This window comes from Pinus tabuliformis, chromosome 1_1 (assembly GCF_031772625.1).
Source record: "Pinus tabuliformis cultivar Carrire ecotype Pingquan chromosome 1_1, CPIR1, whole genome shotgun sequence".
NCBI classification, from domain to species: domain Eukaryota; kingdom Viridiplantae; phylum Streptophyta; class Pinopsida; order Pinales; family Pinaceae; genus Pinus; species Pinus tabuliformis.
The window spans coordinates 471,196,417-471,210,553 of record NC_142297.1 but is presented as its reverse complement, the minus strand read 5'-3'; positions in this window follow the sequence as shown (position 1 = coordinate 471,210,553).

The following is a 14,137-nucleotide window of genomic DNA, read 5'->3' as shown; positions in this document are numbered from 1 at the left end:
CCCACATCCATAAAGCATCTGCGAGGATTTCTTGGGTTGACAGGGTATTATCGCAAGTTTGTTAAGAATTATGGGAGAATAGCAGCACCTCTAACAACATTATTGAAGAAAGATTCATTTTCATGGACTTCAGAAGCAACAAAGGCCTTTGAACATCTTAAAGAGGCAATGTGCCAAGCACCGGTCTTAGCTACACCGGACTTCACAAAAACCTTTATTGTGGAATGTGATGCTTCAGGAAATGGAATTGGTGCTGTTCTAATGCAAGATGAAAGACCCATTGCTTTTGAAAGTCGTCCAATCAAGGGAAAGTTTTTAAGCAAAGCTATTTATGAGAAGGAAATGTTGGCAATACTCCATGCACTTAAGAAATGGCGACCCTACCTAATGGGAAGACACTTCAAGGTAAAAACGGATCATGATAGCCTTAAATACTTTTTAGAACAAAGATTATCCTCTGAAGAGCAACAAAAGTGGGTCACAAAGATGTTGGGTTATGACTTTGAAATCATCTACAAAAAAGGGAAGCAAAATGTGGTGGCAGATGCACTCTCAAGAAAGGATGAGGATGTGGAAGCATTGTTGTGTGCCATTTCTATTATCCAACCAGATTGGATAAACGAAGCAAGGGAGGAATGGAAGAATGATGAAGAAGTGTGGGCACTTATTCGAAAGCTACAACAAGATTCCAGTACTTCTGATACATTTAGCTGGCAAAATGATTCGTTATGGTACAAAGATCGCTTATACCTCTGTAAGAATTCCCAGCTAAAACAAAAGATTCTTATGGAATTGCACACTTCTCCCTTAGGAGGGCACTCAGGATTTTTAAAAACTTACCACAGGGTTAAGAAGGAATTTTTTTGGGATGGCCTTAAATCAGATATTCAAAAGTTTGTGGCGGAATGTTTGGTTTGCCAGCAAAATAAAGTTGAAACAATTAAGACACCAGGTCTATTACAACCTTTATCCATTCCAAGCCAACGTTGGGAGGAGGTTTCAATGGATTTTATCACAGGTTTACCCAAGTCTGAGGGAAAGAGTGTCATCATGGTGGTAGTTGACAGACTTACCAAGTATGCACACTTTTGTGCATTATCACATCCATTTAAAGCCAGTACAGTTTCTACTGCATTTATGGAAACAGTTCAAAAGCTACATGGAAACCCAAAGATTATTGTAAGTGACAGAGATCCCATTTTCACTGGAAATTTTTGGACAGAATTATTTTCTTGTCTTGGTACTCAGTTAGCTCATAGCTCATCTTATCATCCTCAATCTGATGGGCAAACTGAGATAGTAAACAAATGTTTGGAAGGATATCTTCGTTGCTTTGTATCTGATAAACAGACACAATGGGTCAAATGGTTGCCTCTGGCTGAATGGTGGTATAACACTTCCTTCCATACAGCAACAAAAATGACCCCATTTATGGCACTTTATGGGTATCAACCACCATCCATCACATCATATTTAAGAGAAAATTCTAAGGTTCAGGCAGTGGAACATCACATCGAACATCAACAACAAGTCCTCCAACTCTTAAAGGATAACCTCGTGTTGGCACAAAATAGAATGAAACAACAGGCAGATCAACATCGCAGTGAAAGAAGTTTTGATGTAGGTGATTGGGTATTCCTACGGCTACAACCATATAAGCAAATGTCCCTAAAGCAAGCTAAGAAGGATAATAAATTATCACCAAAGTATTATGGTCCGTACAAGGTGTTGGAAAAGATTGGTACTATGGCATACAAATTGGAGCTTCCTGCAGCTTCTCGATTGCACCCAGTTTTCCATGTTTCATGTTTAAAGAAGGTTATAGGTGACAAGCTCCCAATTCAAACAATATTGCCAGAACTTGACGAGGAAGGAAAAATTATATTGGAACCGGAAGCAGTCACAGAAACAAGAACTCGACAGCTACGAAATCGATCAATTTCAGAGTATCTTATCAAGTGGAAGAACTTATCCGCTGAAGATTCCACATGGGAGGATGAGAATTTTATGCAGAAGTATCCAGAACTGCTCAAGCGTTGAGGACAACACTTTTTTGAAGGAGAGGGGCATGTTGGGTCCCTATAATACTAGTGATTACCCCATTACTATTGTAGTTATACCCCCTATTTATATTGTTGTGCCCCTATTACCCCCATATTGTTATTTCTGTGCCCCATAGAATCCCTCTATTGTTATTTTTGTGGCTTTATATTATTATTGTTAGGTTGGTTGGATTATATTGTGACTCCTTAGACTCCTATATATAGAAAGGAGGTTTTGTCATTTGTATCATCCAAGAATTGTTCATTTATGTAATGTAAAGGAGGTTGCCCCCTCGAAGAGGCTGAATTCTAAGGCGTGGATCTCTCTTTTCTATCTTTTCGTGAGCTGGTTTCATAACAAGACCAGTGCCTTAATGGAGTCACAAATTCTTGTTTCTTATGAATTGAAACTAAATGACCGGATGGATACCCGTTGTTTGAATGATTGACTAACCTATATGATATGCAAATCCTAGGACCTATGTGAGATGCAGTGATCTTGGTAAATTTTAGTTAAATGCTTAGTCTAATTGTAACCTTCCTTTAACTATTTTGAAGCTGGGCTCCAAGGTAGGTTGTGGGAAGGAGGCTAACAAGAAGCAGGCTAGGGCCTAATTAACGATAACTTTTGTTAGGTTTCTATCAACCGATGCCTTCGTGGCTGCAAAGACTATGGCTTTGACAACTGCAAGGTCACCGCGTTAACCACCAAAGAGTTGTCGAGGCCCCTCAAGCTAGATAGGAAGGGTTGGCCTATATCTCTATCAACCTAGCTTATGCTAGGAGGTAAATTATTAATGCAAATCGAGATCTAGAATGCATATGCAAGAGATTATGGGTGAGATTTATCTTGAATTAATATTTTCTTGAGTTGCCTAATTGCTTTGATTAGAAACCTTTTAAAAGTACTTATTAGTAGTGAATTGCAATCTTAAACAAGATAAATTGCTTATAGATACAAGTGCAAATTTCAACAATATTTCACAAGATACCAAGTAACCCAAGATGTCAAATGCTAACAATAGTCAATCAGGATGCTAATCACATATTTACGACAGTTTATATCAGCAATACTACTTCAGAAAATTCAGATTTATCAATGTTGTAGTAGCAGTGCATAAACTACTTCAAATAATAAAACTGCCCAACACATTGAAACATAAAATTTCCAATTTAACCAGCAATGCAAATTAGCCTCTTTAGCACACTTTACGATGTTGTATTCAACAATATTTCAGATTTGATTTTGAAATCACAACAGTAAGTAAAAAACAGATCAGCAAGATAAAACTGCCCAAGATAGATGGCAAATATGCCCAAAAATAGCAAAATGCACTAGAACTTAAAAATTTCAATTTTAGGGCTTTTGGTGGGTTTGACTTAGCAATTTTTAGATCTGATATGATTATTACAGCAGTGAGTTAACTACAAATCAACGAATTAATTGGGCCAAAAATCGCTGCCCAATACTTCTTAAAATAGAAAATTTTCACCAAACTAAAAAAGAATTAGCTTTTTGAATTTTTTAGAGAAAGTGTAAAGACTGACTATAAATAAAACAAATTTTTACTCTGAACATGCTCTGAAATTTAACAAATTTCATATATCAAGGAATGGGAAGTACCTACCTGTTTTCCTGCGGATGAAGAGGCTTCAGAATTGCTCCAGCTCTATTTTCCTACGGATGAAGAGTCTTCAGAATTTCTCCAGCTCTCTCTCCAGTTACCAAAAGACCATAACCTCCCAGCCAAACTAAGTACACTAGTTACTCAGTCCAGAATGCTTCTCAATTGCTGCACTTTGTTCCCCCGTGCCCAAAATCTTCAAAACAAACAAGACTCAGTCTTTTTTGTTCAAAACTCTGTGTTCCAAATTTTCCTCCTCCTTTCGACCTCCCTTTCCTCCAACCGCCCCTTCCTTCTTATAAGTCTTCATTCACCGACTTCCTCCATCTCCGTGTCCAAATTATGATACGTGTTGATTTAATAAAACAAGAATCTGATTTGATTTGGTAATTTTATTTAAATATATAAATTTGATTTAATAAAGTTTATTTATTATTTTAATGATTCAATTTAAATTATTTAATTTTTAATTTTATTAATTTTATTTAATTTCATAAACTTTAATTTTCAAATTAAAGTTTTAAACATTAAAACTAACATTTCTGTTCGTTTGAGGGTTTATTATATATATATATATATAGTGCGTTACATACGGGTCCATGCATACATAGCTATCGTATGGAGGCCTCGTATGTATGCTAATACTTGTATTTTATTTATAGCTATAAGTGGGTCATTACATACATCCCTCCTTCCAAAAACTTCGTCCCAAAGTTAGGGTTTCTAAAATATATTAATGATTATTATGAGTATATAAGTCTTTACAATTACAAAATTGAATTTGTTTTCTTTAATATTTTTAAAATTATACTACTATAATATACATGTTCGGCCCTAGTTAGTCCCCTAGCTATTCTATGATCATCCTATCCTTCCTAATTTCTTCCGCTTCCATCCTATCCGTCCTCTACTAGAGTATGCCATGGCACCAGCTATACTGACTAACCATTCATAAGCTTCTAAGGGTATCAGCGTAGATTATATCAACCTGATTGCCCAGTAGGCATCTGGCAGTCATCATCACACATCTAGGGGAGCGTGATTCACACAGTCCTCCCATGACTCCAGGTTTCGGAGGATAAACGATGGGTAATACCTCCACCCCTCTTAGTGGGACCAGGGTTAACACGCTATCATGGAATTTCTTTGAGCCTTAATTGTTTTGAAGATTTTGTCATCATGTGGTCATCTTGGTAACGATATTATCTGCAACATAAACACTTGTCCATGCATTTATAAAATATGCATCAACATATTCAAAACAAATAGTTTATGTATAATTCATACATGTTAACTACAGTATAACATACTTGGCCATATTCTACTCATGTTATTAGCTTTCATATTTAAAATGTAATCATTCTTTTATTTCTATCTCATCAATCATATCGATATGCATAAATGAAACAAAATTATAATATCTTAATTCCCATCAAAAGCAAAATTACTCAAATATTTAAACTTTACTTTGATAACTATAATCTAGTAAGATCAATAACATATTCCATCTTGGTATCCATGTACCAGTGGGATTAAATAGATAACATATCATAAAAAAAATCACATTTATATGTGATCATTCCAAAATGGTTCTGAGTCTCTGATTTAAAGTAAAGTAAATATATACAAAACATGGTTTAAAGTTCTTCAAAATTGACACAAGTTGGGGTATTTTTGACATATGATTTCCGTATCTTCCCAAGTAGCCGATCTAGGACTATACTTGTCCCACTGGACCTTAACTTGGTCTACCAGATGATTCCTGAGCTGTCGAACCCTACGTTCCAATATACGTAATGGTTCGACCGATATGATTCCTTCGTCCGATACCTGCAGTTCCTTCCATTGAAGGTTATGAGATTGGTCAGCTATGTAATGTCTTAATACAGATACATGAAATACATTATGAACTTTATGCAAGTGAGGTGGCAGTGCAAGACGATAGGCGATAGGTCCAACTCTTTCCATGACTTTAAATGGTCCAATAAATCGGGGTGACAACTTTGTCCCTTTTCCAAATCGAATAGTGCTTTTATTCGGTTTGATGTGGATGAAAACCTGATCCCTTACTTCATACTTCCTATCAGTTTTGTGAGCATCAGCATAACTCTTTTGTCTATCCTGTGCTTCTTTTAATCGTTGCCTAATTTGTTTTACCTGCTCCTCCATTTCTTGGATTAATTCTGGCCCTACTATCACTCAATCTTATAACTTGTCCCAACTTAACGGTGTTCTGCAAAGTTTGTCGTATAATGCTTCAAATGGAGGCATTCCAAATGAGCTGTGGTAATTGTTATTGTATGCAAATTTGACTAAGGATAAGTACTTTTCCCAGTGCGATTGTTGATCCATAACATACATCCTCAACATATCTTAATGTATTTGATTTACCCTTTCTGTTTGCCCATCAATTTCAAGATGATAAGCTGTGCTCAAATTTAGTTGAGTTCCTAAGGCTGACTGCATGCAAGTCCAGAATCTTGAAGTGAATCGCGAATCTCTATCTGATATGATCTTCTTAGGTACTCCATGAAATCTGATAATTTCATTTATGAATACTCTAGCTATGTCAGCAACTTCGTAAGTATCTCTTACGGGAATGAAATGGGCACTTTTTGTTAATTTATCCACTACCACCAGAATAGCATTGTGTCTTTGAGAAGTAAGAGGTAGTCTAGTGATAAAATCCATAGAAATGATCTCCCATTTGGTCATAGGAATGTCGTGAGGTTGTAAGAGACCTGCTGGATGACAATGATCAACTTTTACTTGTTGACATTCCAAACATCTTGCAACGAATTGAACGATATCACGTTTCATGCCCGACCAAAAGAAGAGTTTCTTGGTATCAGTGTACATTTTCTTTACTCTAGGATGTGCACAATATACTGCTCTGTGGGCTTCCTTAAGGATGGTGTCTCGAAGATCCCTATTATCAAGAATATACATCCTTCCATGAAATCATAAGATTCCATCATCTTCTAGTTCATATCCTTCAAACTTAGATTCTTTTGGCTTTTTACTTTCAAGAATAGATCTTACCTTTAAATATCAGCTATCTTTTATGAGATGTTCTGGTACTCGTTGCCTTAAGTCTACTTTGATAGGTATGAGGGTGTTAAAATTGGCAACCAGGGCAAAACTTCATGTGGGTCATCTTATTCATGGCTGATAATATTTTTATTAGATTCCTCTCGTCGAGAAGTGTAGGATTGATATAAAGATCATCCAATTCCGATAAGTATTCATGGAGATATGAATTTATTTTGATTATGGAATTGTTATCAAGCCGACCTACAACTCATGTAGGCTCAGAAGCCCAACAGTCGCATCTATTCACCCACCAACGTTGTGTATAAATATAAGAGGAATTTTCCTCATTTAGACTCACTCATCTCATCACATCTCTCTCTCTCTACTGCGTAGATATGAGTCTCTTCTCTACTACACTGAAATGGGTCTCTCTCTCTCACACATGTGAAGCCGGAAGCTGTTGAATTTGAAGCTGCAACTGCAGAAGCAAAGATTGACTTGCGTGGCCTAGAAAATCTCCTCATCTGAACTGCGTTGTAGGTTCATCTGAACCTCCTTTGAAAGCCGCAACTTTTGGTGGTGGAATGAAGTCAATCCGACGAACGGTTTGCAAGATATCGACTGCCCTAGTTTGAAGCCGGAAACTGCTGAAACTGAAGCTACAACTGCAGAAGTAAAGATTGACTTGCGTGGCCTAGAAGATCTCCTCATCTGAACTGCGCTGTAGGTTCATCTGAACCTCCTCTGGAAGCCGAAACTTTTGGTGGTGGAATGAAGTCAATCCGACGGTCGGTTTGTGAGATATCGTCTGCCTTAGTTTGATAATGAAGCCGCTAATACTGATGCTGCTGATCTAGGGTTTACTACTGCTGATATGAATCAGATTTGTTGTACTATTTCTCTCTGTTGAATTATTGAAGATAAAAGAAGATTTGATCAAAGGGTTTCCCCACACATTGTGGGGTTTGTCCCTGGTTAGCCGCCACATCTTGTGTCTCTTGTCTTGGCTTGTTTTCTGTCGATCGTTTAATGTTCTATCTGCACTTTACTTTATGTACATGTGATTGCTAATCGGTAGAATATAATAAGAAAAAAAAGTAAACTATTATTAGCATAGTACATACCATAACTTAACATGGTATCAGAGCTGAGGTGAAGACAAAGCCCGAGCGAGAGCAAGAGCAATCGTCAAAGAGAATATTGGCAAGGCTATCCTAAAAGAACTATGGGGTCCTCAACACTCTTTCCTACTGAAGACAAGCTCCGGGAGAAAGCTGACTATCACGGATGGAAGATGTCATCGATCTAACCCTTGAGAATCAAGGAGTGTTGGATCATGTGAGAGGCAATATTGTTGAGCCTCCATCAAATGCATCCGCTGCTGCTTGGAACAAATGAAAAAATGGAGAAGTCAAAACAATAGAAGATCATCCGAGACTCTATCGACAAGCACTTGGTGGCCTACATCTCTGAACTGGACACCTCCAAGGAAATCTACGATAGACTGGTGAGTTTATTTAACATTAATGATGCAAATCAAGTTTTGTTTCTTAGAAATAAGCTGAGGGAAATCAAGAAGGGTAAAGATGAAAGTATGCAAGCATACTTCTTAAGAATCACCGAGATCAAGAACGATCTCCTATCTATTGGGGAAACCATTACTGACAGAGAAATGGCACTCACAACTCTCGGAGGATTACCATCTGAATGGTATGTGTTCAGGACTACTCTTCTGAACAATAATGTAATTCCTAGTTTTGAGGAATTAATGGCTAGATGCATTCAAGAACAAACAAGGGTAGAAGAGCAGGAAATGCCCTTGCCTAAAGGTCCTCCTGCTGCTTTTGGAAAAATAATGTTAAAGATGCTTTCACTCTTGGGTTTCGAGTTGATTCTTTATATCAAGTCGGTGGAAGTCCGCTAGGTGTCATGTCTTGTGACACAACGCTTCAGTCCGAACTTTGGCATCGGAGGTTTGCCCACCTTCATTACAAAGCTCTACCCGATGTAAGATAGATGGTAACAGAGATGCCTGAATTCCAAGTAGAGAAAGAAGGTGTATCTCCGGGATGTGCCGAAGGAAAGCTCAAAAGGGTACCATTCCCCTAAAGCCAAATCAAGACCTCCGATGTATTACAGTTGGTTCACTCAGGCATATCGAGGCTGGCATTAACAGGGAGACTACTACACCACATACTCTTGAGCAGAATGGTGTGGCAGGAAGGAAGAACCACACGATGATGGAAGTTGTCCAAGCCATGCTACATGATCAAAGACTTCCAAAGTTTCTATGGGCTGAAACTACAATCACCATCATATATGTACAAAATTGATGCCCTCATCAAGCATTGGGTTCCTAGACTCCTGAAGAAAAATTCACCGGTAAGAACCCTGATGTTTCTCATTTTAAAATTTTTGGAACTCCTGTATACTTTCATGTGCCGAAAGAGAAAAGAAATAAATTGGGAGCATCTATAAAGAAGAGAATTTTCGTGGGCTATGGTGAAAATACTAAAGGCTATACAATCTATGTAGCCGGTCAAAGGGAAGTCATAATTAGTCATGATGTCACCTTTGACGAAGATATGGCTCTCAGCAAGGTGATCAATCTTCCGACTTTGAGGAGCTCTCAAGAAGCCAACACCAGGGAACCGAAAGAAAAGGACGATGAATCAATGCCTGATGTAGAAGAACCCATGGATCCGATTGATCCTCCTCCATATGAACCTTCCTCTTCTAGGAAGAGGTCTTCATGGCTTATGGGGTTACTTGATGATGCTGAAGGACATGCTGCACCCCGAGGAACCTTTCGTGAAAGTAAGAAACCTAATAGGTATCAAGGATACCTGACCATCATGAGCACGATCATACAAAATGAGCCTTCGTCATTCTCAGATGTCGTCAAGCATAAAGTATGGAAGGATGCTATGACCGAAGAATATGAATCTATCATAAAGAATGATGTTTGGGAAGTAGTTCCCAGACCCCAGGACAAGTCAATTGTTACTTCAAAATGGCTTTACAAGATAAATCATGCAGCAGATGGAAGTACATAAAAGTATAAGGCTCGTTTTGTTGCTCATGGTTTATACCAGAAGGGAGGTATAGACTATGATATTTGCACCTGTTTCCAGATATACGACCATCCACTTGATCATAGCCCTTGTGGCTTCACAAGGATGGAACCTACATCAGATGGATGTTAAGACCGCGTTCTTGCATGGTTCTATCAAAGAAGAGGTCTATGTGGAGCAACCTGAAGGATTTGAGATTTATGATTGAAAATCTCATGTATGCAGGTTGAAGAAGGCTGTCTATGGGCTAAAGCAAGCACCCCGAGCATGGTATGAGAGGATCGATAGCTACTTGATGAAGCTGGGATTCACTAGGAGTGAAGCCGATCCTAACCTTTACTTTAAGGTTGAAGATGACAAGCCTCTCATAACTGGTGTTGTATGTGGATGACCTCTTTCTAACAGGTGCAAACCCTCTCATTCACAAATGTTAGAGGGAGATGGCTTTTGAATTTGAAATGAAGGACCAAGGACTTGAAGTGTGGCAGAAGCCAAGGGAAATTTTCCTATCTCAAGGAAAATATGTGGTAAATATATTGGAAAGATTCGGTATGATGGACTGCAAGCCTGTGACTACCTCGAGGATCTTAACTTTTAGAAGTTATATGGTAGTGATGTTGGACCAGACTTGGGAAATGCCTCTGAGTTTCAAAAACTCATTCGCATTGATGTTCTTGGTGAACCTCCGTCCGAACATATGTTTTGCAGTTAGCATTGTGAGCTCATATTTGGTTGAGACTCACTGGATTGATGCCAGAAATATTCTGAGATGTCTTCAGGACACAATCTCTCATGGATTAAGATATACTGCCGGAGATGTGAGACTACTTGGATATACTGATGTTGATTGGGAAGGCAATGTGGTGGACCGTAAGAGCACTTCCGGGTACTGTTTCACCTTGGGATCTTCTTCGATATCCTGGATGAGCAGGAAGCAGAAGTCGGTAGTTTTGAGCACCGCCGAAGCAAGATATATTGTTGCTAGCATAACCTCGTGTGAGGCAGTCTGGTTGCGAAAGCTCTTCAGTGAGCTGTTTGGATTTACATTGGATACCACTGTGATTCTCTGTAACAACCAGAGGTGCGATTCGATTATTGAGGAATCCCGTATTCGTCAATTGCTCTAGCAGATAGACATAATCTGGGATATGGTAAGTTGATGAGCAAGGAAGCTCCATCACATTAAGATGATGTACAAGTTGATACACCTTGTCAAAGCCCCGAGGAAAGATCTAATCTGTGATTTTCCAAAACGACTTGGAGTCGGCAAGAAACCTTTGTACAAGGGTCCTGCATGTTGCATACAGTGAGCTCTGGGAGCTCTAAGGGCTTGCGGTTCCTACTGGAGCAACATATGACCACAGGGTGACTCACCCTCCCCTGGTGGTGCACACTGGAACAAGATGATTCGCTCTCTTGTGGGACAAGATGATTCGCTCTCTTGTGGAACAGGATGATTCGCTCTCCTGTGTAGCAGGATGATTAGTTCTCCTGTGAGGCCTGGATTGATGTGTTCTCCATGGCAGCCTGGATTGATGTGTTCTCCACGGCGATTGTAGCAGGATTGATGTGTTCTCCTGTGAGGCCTGGATTGATGTGTTATCCATGGCAATTGTAGCAGGATTGAAGTGTTCTCCTGTGAGGACAGGATTGATTAGTTCTCCAGTCGAGGCAGGGACTCATGGGAAGTACCTCTCATCTGATCAATGAGCAGGGAAATGAAGTTAGGGACCATAGTAGTACCGATGGACGCATCGTTGTAACTATCGTACTCCCTACGCTAGGATGACCTCCATTGATCTGGGATCAATGATACTGGTCTGGGACCAGTGGTAGGAGTTGTACCATACTATGACGCTGACTTCGGGTCGGTTGAGACTGGTCTGGGATCAGTGGTACACACTCTGAGACTGACTTTGAGTCAGTGGAGGATGATATTGGTCTGGGACCATTGGAGTTGTACTCACTATGACGCTGACTTTGGGTTGGTTGAGACTGGTCTGGGACCAGTGGTACATACTCTGAGACTGACTTTGAGTCAGTATGATACATCCTCGATCATTTCTTCTTCTTCATAATTCGGACAAAAGCAGAGTAGAACAGAACAATGCAAGAGCAGAGCAGAACAGAACAAAATAGTACAGGTCAGTGCAGGGCAGAACAAGACAAAGCAGAACAGGCAAAATAGAGCAGAGCAGGGCAAGGGTCAGGCTGTACAAGGCAATGCATTTGATGGATGAATAGTAACGACCGATAGACAGATTGCAGATGAAGTTCTCCATGGTTGAGAGGGAGTGTTAAAATTGGCAACCAGGGCAAAACTTCATGTGGGTCATCTTATTCATGGCTGATAATATTTTTATTAGATTCCTCTCGTCGAGAGGTGTAGGATTGATATAAAGATCATCCAATTCCGATAAGTATTCATGGAGATATGAATTTATTTTGATTATGGAATTATTATCAAACCGACCTACAACTCATGTAGGCTCAGAAGCCCAACAGTCGCATCTATTCACCCACCAATGTTGTGTATAAATATAAGAGGACTTTTCCTCATTTAGACTCACTCATCTCATCACATCTCTCTCTCTCTACTGCGTAGATATGAGTCTCTTCTCTACTGCGCTGAAATGGGTCTCTCTCTCTCACACATGTGAAGCCGGAAGCTGTTAAATTTGAAGCTACAACTACAGAAGCAAAGATTGACTTGCGTGGCCTAGAAGATCTCCTCATCTGAACTGCGCTGTAGGTTCATCTGAACCTCCTTTGAAAGCCGCAACTTTTGGTGGTGGAATGAAGTCAATCCGACGAACGGTTTGCAAGATATCGACTGCCCTAGTTTGAAGCCGGAAACTGCTGAAACTGAAGCTGCAACTGCAGAAGTAAAGATTGACTTGCGTGGCCTAGAAGATGTCCTCATCTGAACTGCGCTGTAGGTTCATCTGAACCTCCTCTGGAAGCCGAAACTTTTGGTGGTGGAATGAAATCAATCCGACGGTCGGTTTGTGAGATATCGTCTGCCCTAGTTTGATAATGAAGCTGCTAATACTGATGCTGCTGATCTAGGGTTTGCTACTGCTGATATGAATCAGATTTATTGTACTATTTCTCTCTGCTGAATTATTGAAGATAAAAGAAGATTTGATCAAAGGGTTTCCCCACACATTGTGGGGTTTGTCCCTGGCTAGCCGCCACATCTTGTGTCTCTTGTCTTGGCTTGTTTTCTGTCGATCGTTTAATGTTCTATCTGCACTTTACTTTATGTACATGTGATTGTTAATCGGTGGAATATAATAAGAAAAAGAAGTAAACTGTTATTAGCATAGAACATACCATAACTTAACAGAGGGAGAATATCCGAGGTTTTCTACTTAAAGCATTTGCCACTACATTTTCTTTTCCTTCAATATATGATATTCCAAAGTCATATTCACTTAAGAATTCACTCCATCATCTTTGTCTAGCATTTAAGTCTCTTTGGGTGAACAAATATTGTAGACTTTGATAGTTGCTTTTAAGTGTAAAACTTCACCCCACTAGATAGTGTCTCTAAACCTTTAAAGCTAGAACTATGGCGGCTAACTTTAAATCATGAGTAGCGTAGAGTTCTTCATGAGGCTTTAACTTTCTTGAGACATACGCTATTACTCCTCTATCCTGCATTAATACTGCACCTAACCCATGTTTGGATGCATCAGTACATACTGTAAAATCTTTATCCATATCAAGGACTCTTAAGATTGGTGCACTGGTCAGTAGTCTTTTGAGTTCAGAGAATGCTTTATTACATTCCTCAGTCCATTCATACTTAACACCTTTACGTTGAAGAGTTGTAATCGGCTTTGCAATTGTGGAGAATCCTTCCACAAATCTTTTGTAGTAACTGGCTAAACCCATAAAGCTTCGTATTTTATGTGCATTTTTTTGGTATTGGCCATTCCATGATTGCTTTTACCTTCTCATGGTTTACTGAGATCCCTTCACCTGATATGATATGACCTAAGTAATGAATATTTTTCTGAAAGAATGAACACTTGGATAACTTTCCATATAACTAGTGTTTTCTGAGGCAGGATAATACTATCCGTAAATGGTCTTCATGCTCTTTCTCACTCTTGGAATAAATGAGAATATAGTCTAAAAAGACTTGTACAAATTGATCAAGATATTTGCAGAAAACATTGTTCATAAGGTTCATTAATACTACTGGTGCATTAGTTAATCCAAATGGTACCACAGTAAATTCATAATGCCCAAAACGTGTTTGGAATGTAGTCTTAGAAATATCGCTTTCAGAAATACTTAGCTAGTGATAGCCTGATCGAAGATCAATTTTTAAAAAGACAGCAGCACCTTTCAT